Genomic DNA, 9,382 nt, shown 5'->3' with positions numbered 1-9,382 from the left:
GGACTCTTTGACTGTATTTACTCTAACTATTCTTAAAATTTCCTAACTTCTGCTTAGTATCCTAGCATCACCCAATTAAAAAATTAACTTTAAAATTACCAAGAAGGTTAGTGCTTGAAAAATGAAATAAGACTTTCCATGAAATATATCTCTATTTGAATTCAAAGAAAAAAAATGATGTTACCTTCTTTGTGTTTTATTATGGTACAGTTTTATATTTTGTCTAAGCAAGGTCTTCTCATGCATTTCATGAAAACTGTTCTTAAATATTTCTCTGATGACAAAAACTTGAAATGAATATAGAAAAAGAAGTTATATAGTTTAGTAAAAATTATCAATGATAAATCAGTTTCTTCTGATATAAAAATAAATACTAGTTTATTGAGAAATGATATGAGAAAATAATAATTTTCATTGCAAAAGCAATGTATGTGGACAGATTCCATTCATTAATTCACCCAATAAATATCGAGCGCCACATATGTATTGGTATTATATAGGTAACTGGAAAATATTGGAGGAGGAAGTGTTCTTAAATCATTATTATGCAAATAAAAAGTATCATTAGTGATGTTATTGAATATGTTTCACTCATTTAAGGATGTATGAAACATTTATAGAAAAATATCTCACAATTATTAGTATTTTACACTGTGTTCACAATTACAAAAAGAATTTTTGTCTTCCACATTGTGAATTGCTTTTTTACTTTTTTTGAGAAAAAAATTTGTTGCTGCTGTCATCGTTTTTAATTTTAAAGAAGTCAAATTTACCCATTTTTTCTTTTCTCCCTCATAATTTTAGTGTTATATCATTGTATCTATCAGAGAGAAAACTATATAACCCCCTAAGAAATGAAATATAATTAGTTACTCTTATCATCTTTGCAGCATATGGGCCTTCTAGTGATAGTGCTCAGCAATTTGACATTTATATTCTCAGTGGATATATTCCCATCATTCTGAGTATAAATCAGCTTTGATTATACCCGGTGGCCACCTAACATAACAACTCATTAAGTTCCAAAGCAGAAGATCAATGGTAATTCCTGAAAGGCAGTGGCAGTAAAGAAGGAAACATAAGTATTAGCGTCTTGAGTGATGAAATTTGCCATTTATTACTTCTATAGTAAAAAGAAAACAAATCAGAACACACAGTTTCTTAGGAAGGAAGGAAGGAAGGAAGGAAGGAAGGAAGGAAGGAAGGAAGGAAAGAAGGAAGGAAGGAAAGAAGGAAGGAAGGAAGGAAAGAAATAAAGAAAAGAAAATCAGAAAATGATTACAGATATTATCAAAGAAAACTACTATTCTTAAAATTGAGAATCTTGAGGAGAGGTGGGAACCCTGGGACGGTAGTGATCCCTAGTCTAGGCAACGGGGCGAGACAGGGCCCAGCCAGAGCCAGCTGGAGGGTCAGGCCCGGAGGCCCCCACCCTGGCGTACCTGCCCTGGCCGCAGCTGAGGAGGAGGCAGAGGAGGAGGATGATCTCCAGATACACTCAGAAGGCGGTGCCGCAGACCTTGGAGCTGAAAGGAGTAACAAAAAATGCTCTTAATCATCATCCCCTTCCAGAGCAACTGGATGAAATTTCCTCTACTAATGATGGCCATGAAAAAGACACAAGTTCCCAAAGTGAGTCTGACTTCACTCAAGAATCACCTTTAACATCAGGCAACACTGGGAATTCAGGATCTGCTTTTCCAAGTTATAGTGGCACAGGGATCTCTACAGAAGGCAGCTCAGACTTCTCCTGGGGATATGGTGAACTTGATAAAAATGCCACTGAAAAAGTCCAGGCCATGTTCACAGCCATTGATGAGCTCTTATATGAGCAAAAGTCAAGTGTGCATACCAAGAGTCTACAAGAAGAGTGCCAACAGTGGACATCTAGCTTTCCTCACCTCAGGATTCTGGATAAACAGATAATTACTCCAAGTGAAGGTTATGGATTATATCCTAGATCCCCACCTGCTATTTCAGCTTCACATGAAGCAGTCTTGTCTCAAGAAAGAGATTCAGCAATATCCCCTGGTTTGTGTGCTGTGGAAAGAGAAGAAGACTATTCTCAGAAGGAATAGTTGAGGAATACCTAGCTTTCGACAATGCAGATATGGAAGAGGGATTTCATGAAAATAAATCAGAAGCAGCTACAAAGAAACAGAAATTAGGGTACCCTCCCATTGCTCCATTTTACTGCATGAAAGAGGACATTCTTGCTTATGTGTTTCACAAAGTGTGGAGCAAAACTGTGAGCTCTTTGGAGCAATTGACACGTAGTTACCGGGAGGGATTTGCTTCTGATGATGAGAGTAATGTTGCAGTCACCAGACCAGATTCAGAAAGTCTCTATGTGCTGAGTGAACCACATACTTTGGTGTTACCTTGAGTGCCACAGGCCAAGGTGCTGTCTGTCACCTCGAATCTGATGAGTCTCTGTCAAGCAAGTGGTCATCAGCCAAATGCGAATGATCTCTTGATTCATGGGATGCCTCTACAGCCAAGAAATCTCTACCTAATTGACAAGCTCCTAGATCTTGATGACAAGCTACTTATGAGGCCTGGGTCCAGTACCATCTTTTCAACCTGAAATTGGCCAAATCGAGCCTTGGAGATTAGTACATCATGTCTGTCATATAAAGTGCAGTCTGCCAGGAGACGTAATCCCCCACCACGTACCCTTCCTCCAATCAGCACAAGCCACTCACACACTGGAACACCAAGACCTGTAGAAGAAATCCTCAGAGGATCACAAGTCCCTTTGGCAGGTGACTGGCTCTCCTCTAGCTCACCAATACCCCTGAGGCGAAATAATCTGCTGCCACCTATTGGCACAAGTGAAGTGGAACACCTGAGCCCTGTGGGGCCACAAAGGCAAATGAAACCCCATGGTGATTGAAGTCGAGCCCGAAGTGCAGTGGTGGATGAGCCTAACCATCAGCAGCCTCCAGATAGGCTCCTTGGGATGCCTCTACAGCCAAGAAGTCTCTACCTAATTGACAAGCTCCTAGATCTTGATGACAAGCTACTTATGAGGCCTGGGTGCAGTACCATCTTTTCAACCTGAAATTGGCCAAACCGAGCCTTGGAGCTTGGTACATCATGTCTGTCACATAAAGTGCAGTATGCCAGGAGACGTAATCCCCCACCACGTACCCTTCCTCCAATCAGCACAAGCCACTTACGCACTGGAACACCAAGACCTGTGGAAGAAATTCTCAGAGGATCACAAGTCCCTTTGGCAGTTGACTGGCTCGCCTCTAGCTCACCAATACCCCTGAGTCAAAATAATCTGCTGCTACCTATTGGCACAAGTGAAGTGGAACACCTGAGCCCTGTGGGGCCACAAAGGCAAATGAAACCCCATGGTGATTGAAGTCGAGCCCGAAGTGCAGTGGTGGATGAGCCTAACCATCAGCAGCCTCAAGATAGGTTCCTTTTATCTAACTTCTTCTCCAGGCCCAATACAACTCGGTCATTTATGCCAGAAACACAGTATCATCATTCACATGCACTTGAGTACCCTCATGGAGCTGGACCCAGTAGGGGATCTGCAGGTCCTCATTTGCATGCCTCGACAAAAATCTCAAAGCAGAGGTGGCCAATCTCTAAAACCAGGCAGGGACCAGAAGGCAAATGAGAAGAACCTATCAGGCTGCAGCAAACATGTGGGAAGACTTCAAGAATCAGTGTTCGACCATCAAATGATGGAGAGCATGTATACAAGATCAACTAGAATCCATCTTCATGAAGAGTTATTTTGGTAAAACTGACTGAGAAAAACAATAGACTACCCACCAAAAGACTGACTACACGGGTAATGTTTCTATCTCCAATTATTGTCTTTCAGTGTAAGTTAACCTATTCCACTCGACAGTAAACACTGTACCCCAAAGATGTAAAAATGAATAATTGCCCCCAAATCACTGCTCATGTTTTCTGTTAAAGATGATTAGTACATTTGTAGGGTTCGATGAGATTATATATACAACAATAAGTAGCAAATGATTTGATATTAACAATATCACTGGCTTCAGAATATTTCAGCTTGTATTAATTTCTTGAGAGTTGTACTCAGTTTTGTCATTTTTAAGAGATAGTGCTACAAAAAAATCTGAGCTACTCATAAAATAAATGCCATTCCTAAAGCTTTCTCATTAGATTTCTAATGAGAATGAAATGGAAGGGCTGAGTAATTAAAGGCCTCAGCATTGGTATAAAGTAACCCATATAACCAATCATACCACGTATTTTTTTAGAACAGCTCAACCTTGCTTGTGTGATGTAAGCTTATGCTAATTTACTTCTTAAAGTATTTTACTGGTTCTGTTTTTTCCCAAATATTTAACTTATCTTGCAAGCTTTTCTCCTGAAGCTCTAGAAAAGTTAGCATTATTTTTTAAATAATTTATAGAAACTATTTTTGAGCCACCAAAGAACAAATTCCTTAAGAATCTAAGAAACTTGGACTAAGAAATTGATGCAATATAAACATATCCTAACAGCAGAAGAAAAGAACCTTGGCATACTTCAGATTTTACCATGAATGTTTTCCTGAGGGTACTCATAAATACAGTAGTGGTTTTAACTATGGCTTAAATGTATTTAAATTTCATTGAACTTACCTTAATTATCATTACCAGTGTTAGATCTTATTGTTAATTTTCAGAGTGGATAAATTCAAAATCATAATTTGAGGTGACTAATTATATCAACGTAATACTTTATCACATGAGGACAGACACTTCAAACAACTTGCACTGAATTACATTTTTAATACAATTAAAAGAGTATTTGTTAACTTGCTTGTACTCACAAACTGAAAAAAAAATAGAATCTTCACCAACTTATAACGTGTTATACACGATGAAAAATTGATAATAAAACTAAGACATCTGGAAAAGAAAGTAAACTTCTTTAAAAAAGAACATAATGTACAGTCAGCAAAGAAAGGGTGTGAAAATCAGAGTGATCTGAGTTTTCTTGAAGGAAATAATCAATGCTTAAAATGCAGTCTTATATATAACTTTGTTAAACAAAGAGCAACAAAAGAATTACATACCTACACCACTGGTTTTCCAGTATAAAGGCAGCCTACCTTCTCTAGCATTCAAGTTAGAGGAAACAATACTCACTATACTATGCTTGGGAAGAGAATAAAAATATTTAGTGAAATATTTGTATTGAAGAAATGACTCCAAATTAAATCTCAGGATGGGACATACTATGATTAAGTACAACAAATGTGACAATCATACATCTAGATATACAAATAAGCTTACACAATGATTGAAATTATGATCATATAATGGAATGTGAACATTAGAAAACTTGCACTATAAAAAACTGTTTTGAAGAAACAAAACCAGGAGGTGGGAGTGTGAGGCAGTGTGGATATTTCCTCATCCTTCATTGGATAGGCAAGAGATGTCTGAACTTGAAACACATCCATCTCAGAATGTAATTACATTTTAGAAGACTTGAAAAATCTAATAGCTCTTCTTGTAAAGAAACATTTACTTCAATTTCATCAATACCTTCAATTTCACCTAAGTTTCTTTGTTTTTATCAACTCTGAATTCAAAAGTTAGAAAAATTAATTTTATTTTTAAATATTACGTACAGACTTAATCCATTTCAGCAAAATCCTGTTTGACCTTTTCTTCAAACAAAAACAATACAATAAACTCAAACCAAAATAACACAGCTATCTTTCAAAACTGTTAAGAATCAGTTTTACCTATTTCATAAGGGGAAAAAAATAGAAATGAGCTCCAGTGTGATTGTTATGCTCGAATTCGGGACCCCCTAAGACTACCAGAGACCCAAGATCCATGTAAGCAGCAAAGAGGTGTTTATTGCAAGCTAGCTCGGTCCTCCGCATGCACTCACAGCAACTGGTGACGCTGAGAGGCCCCGAGCCCAGGATTTGCAGCATTTTTATACATTCTTTGGAGAGGGCAGGGACTTCACATACATCATAGCAAATCATCACACACCACGGGAAAATCAAATAACAACTCTAAAACATGATTAGCACATTCACTGGCAGGAACAAGTTGGATAGGGGTGATTGGTCAGTACAAAAGGGGTATTCGTTTGAACTGATTGGTTTAAGCCAAGAGGGGTGTACGTGCTGAACTACATGGTTTCCCAACAGGTTATCAACTACCATAAACTACTGGGAGGGTCATCTGTCATCCCAGGTATTTCCCTGTCTCATGCTGATTGGTGGCTGCTAGGGGGTTGCTATGGATCTCCACCCAGCCTGACTGAGTCAGGGACACCTGGCGCAGCAGATCTCTCCTGTTATTTGTAGATAAACAACTTAGCAGGGTGGGAATGTGCCTAGGAGTGCTCTGTGGGTTTTTCCAAGGACAAAGGTCATGTCCCTTCCTTGGACAGGCTTTACTCTGTGGTAGAGGCTGGTTTTTCATGATAAAGTCCAAGGAACTTCTCAAACTTTAAAACAGACAAATAAGTTAGGTCAGCAGTGGGCCCAGAAAGTCGACATTCATAAGCACCTAGTACTATACACTTGAGTAATAGGTCAAAGGAATTTCACAACATTGCTAATTAAATAAGCAGAGCATTATAAGCCATGTAAATGAGGATATGAGGAGAATTAAAGAAATCAACAGTAACTAATAATTAAAAATCGTAAAACCCTTTTATGTGTGGAATTACTAAGGAAGATTTGCTTTTATAATACTTTTTTTTTTGAGAGAGAGAGAGAGAGAGAGAGAGAGAGAGAGAGAGAGAGAGAGAGAATTTTTTTTTTTAATATTTATTTTTAGTTTTCAGCGGACACAACATCTTTGTATGTGGTGCTGAGGATCCAACCCAGGCCGCACGCATGCCAGGCGAGCACGCTACCACCTGAGCCGCATCCCCAGCCCCATGCTTTTATAATTCTTTAAAAACATTCCTTCAGATAAGATGTTATGATGAAGCAAAATTTCTGTTCTACTCAAAGATCTTTATACTTTTAGAATTCATTTATTTTCCTTTTTCTCTATTATGATCCCCCCTTTTCTTTTTCAATTCATGAATTCTAAATATTCCAAAGTGAGTTGTCATCTGTGAAACTCCAAAAAAAATGTACCAGTGAATTATCCTACAGGTAAATAGGTCCCTGTCCTAGTCTGTTCTGTGTCACTACAGTAGATGATCATAGTCTGTGTCATTCATAAAGAAAAGGAATTTATTTCTGATGATATCAGAGACTGGGAAGTCTAAAATGCAGAGGCCCATGTGTGTGGCAAGAGCTATTGTGCTGTGTCATCCATCCCATGGCAGAAGGCAAAGGGCAAGAGTATGAGAGCAAGAGACAGAGTATGTAGGCCCTTGCAAGGCCTTTTACAATCTGAATTGATCCATGCACTAGGCTGAAGTTAGCATGGACTATAATCACTTCCTGTTCGGGTCCACCTTCCAATGTCACTGCCTTGAGGATGAAGCTTCCAACACATGGAAAGCACGTTCAATCCATATAGCTCTCACTCTCCACAAGAGACCAAAAACAGGCTATGGAGTAAAATCACACAGAATTTTATTGTACATTATTTTACTATCTATATAAAATCACAACCAATTTCCATCTATAATCCCCGCCCCCCAAAAAGACACTAAAAAGCTCCAGGAGCAGGATCCAAATGTGAATTTTCAACAGGTAATCTGGGTGATGCTTGCAATATACACTAAATTTTAAGAACCACGTGCATCTCTTATTCAGATTGTATCTGAGTACTTTTTATTACTAGTTGAAAATGAAGTTTGATTGAACAGGATGTGGGTAATTTAATGGAGGTGAAACTAAACAGCAAGCTATAAAACTCACAATACTTTGCAAGAAGGAGAGCATGCAGTAGAAAATATTATGAACTCTGAGGCCTGGCTGTCTTAAGCAGAAAAAGGATGACCAAGAAGACATAGGGCAATGGAATCCAGGTGAGAAGGGTGGGAAGGTACCCAGGACAGATGGAATGGATGTGACAAAGAATCTAGGACCCACCTGTCCCTTGTTCTAGTCAGACCACCCAGAACTAGAAGCACTCTCCTTCCATAGTCTAGCCCATTCACAAGAGAATAAGCATCAGGTGTGTGACTGCTTCCCTGAAATCATAAGCATGGAAATGAAACTCTGGTCTCTAAATTCTTGATTGTTTCTTTAAAGTATACCACTTGATTTCTCAGAAGCCCATTTTATGGACAGATAGAACAAATTGTTAATTATATCATTTAAAAAACTTAACATTTCAAGTTTATGTTCAATATATGTTCAAGATCTTTCTTACAGGTATAGAGCTCTAAATATGCTATGCCTAATTGTGTGTTTCCAAAAATAACAAACCCCAAGATAGTAAGTGTCCTGACATGACAGACATGATAATAATTATCTTACTGCCACTGTGTGAATTTATTTTTTTCTATAAGTTTCTTAAATCTGTTACCTGAAAACTGTATAACTGTAGACACTAAACAAAATTAACCATGACCCTATTTTTTCCCATAAGCCCCACATCAGAATGATTTTGCATAATTTATCCAACTTTCAATACATTTTAGTGCATCACTGGTTAGTTTACAATTTTTTTTTGATACCTTACTTTTTTTTGAGTGTTCAATATAAATCAACAGCTTGTACCAAATTGAATCCCACTCCCATATGCTTATGATCAGTTTAAGGGAAGAAAAAAAGCTATGCTCAAATAGACTAAATTGCAAGTATGTGCACTTTCTCATCAGGAGAAGAAAAAAATTATACCCAAAGATCCTGGCAAATTATTTGGAAAATCAATTGTCTAGATTCCTCTTCACTGTTTTGCTTCAAGTATCATGTGTAAGAAAATACACATAATGAAGATTGCTTATTTTAAACAAGGCACAGTTTGTGATCGCTCTGTTAAAAAAAAAAGTGGAGATTTACATTACATAAGTAATTCATATTATTATAATAAATGATTATCAAAATCAAGGAAATAGCTTTGGCCTTGTAGTCTTTCTTCAATATGTTATCCCTTGTGTTCACATACAGAACGCCATTCAGAATTTAAGCCTAGACCACATTTATATTTTACCCATGGATACAAGCTTAAAAATAAGCACAAGATCACTTGTAGAGGTTCTAAAATAAATCACCAGCAGACATCAGGAAACGGAACATGCTCTGTTTCTCACTTCTGTTCCCTTTCTGCTTAGTTATCATGGGAGCCTGTTACCTCCAGGCAGCTGCTTTCTCTTCTCTGAACCCAAGGCTTTGGGAGCAGAAGAAAGGAGGAAAAGGATGCTGAGAATAAAGTCATGTGGCCCCCTGGGGAATTTAAAGGCAACATGGGCAGATCATGTTCCAAATCATATTTTTCTAAATACAAAAACTCTTCCC

The 9,382-nt window shown here is 37.9% G+C and overlaps 1 pseudogene; it reads left to right on the top strand.

The window, feature by feature from the left end:
• Window positions 1-1,481: 1,481 nt before the first annotated feature.
• On the top strand, window positions 1,482-3,827 carry LOC114082217 (primary cilium assembly protein FAM149B1-like; annotated as a pseudogene).
• Window positions 3,828-9,382: the final 5,555 nt, after the last annotated feature.

Source organism: Marmota flaviventris, chromosome 12 (genome assembly GCF_047511675.1).
Source record: "Marmota flaviventris isolate mMarFla1 chromosome 12, mMarFla1.hap1, whole genome shotgun sequence".
Taxonomy (NCBI): domain Eukaryota; kingdom Metazoa; phylum Chordata; class Mammalia; order Rodentia; family Sciuridae; genus Marmota; species Marmota flaviventris.
Note: the sequence above shows the minus strand (reverse complement) of the source record. Positions and strands in the feature narration are given on the sequence as shown.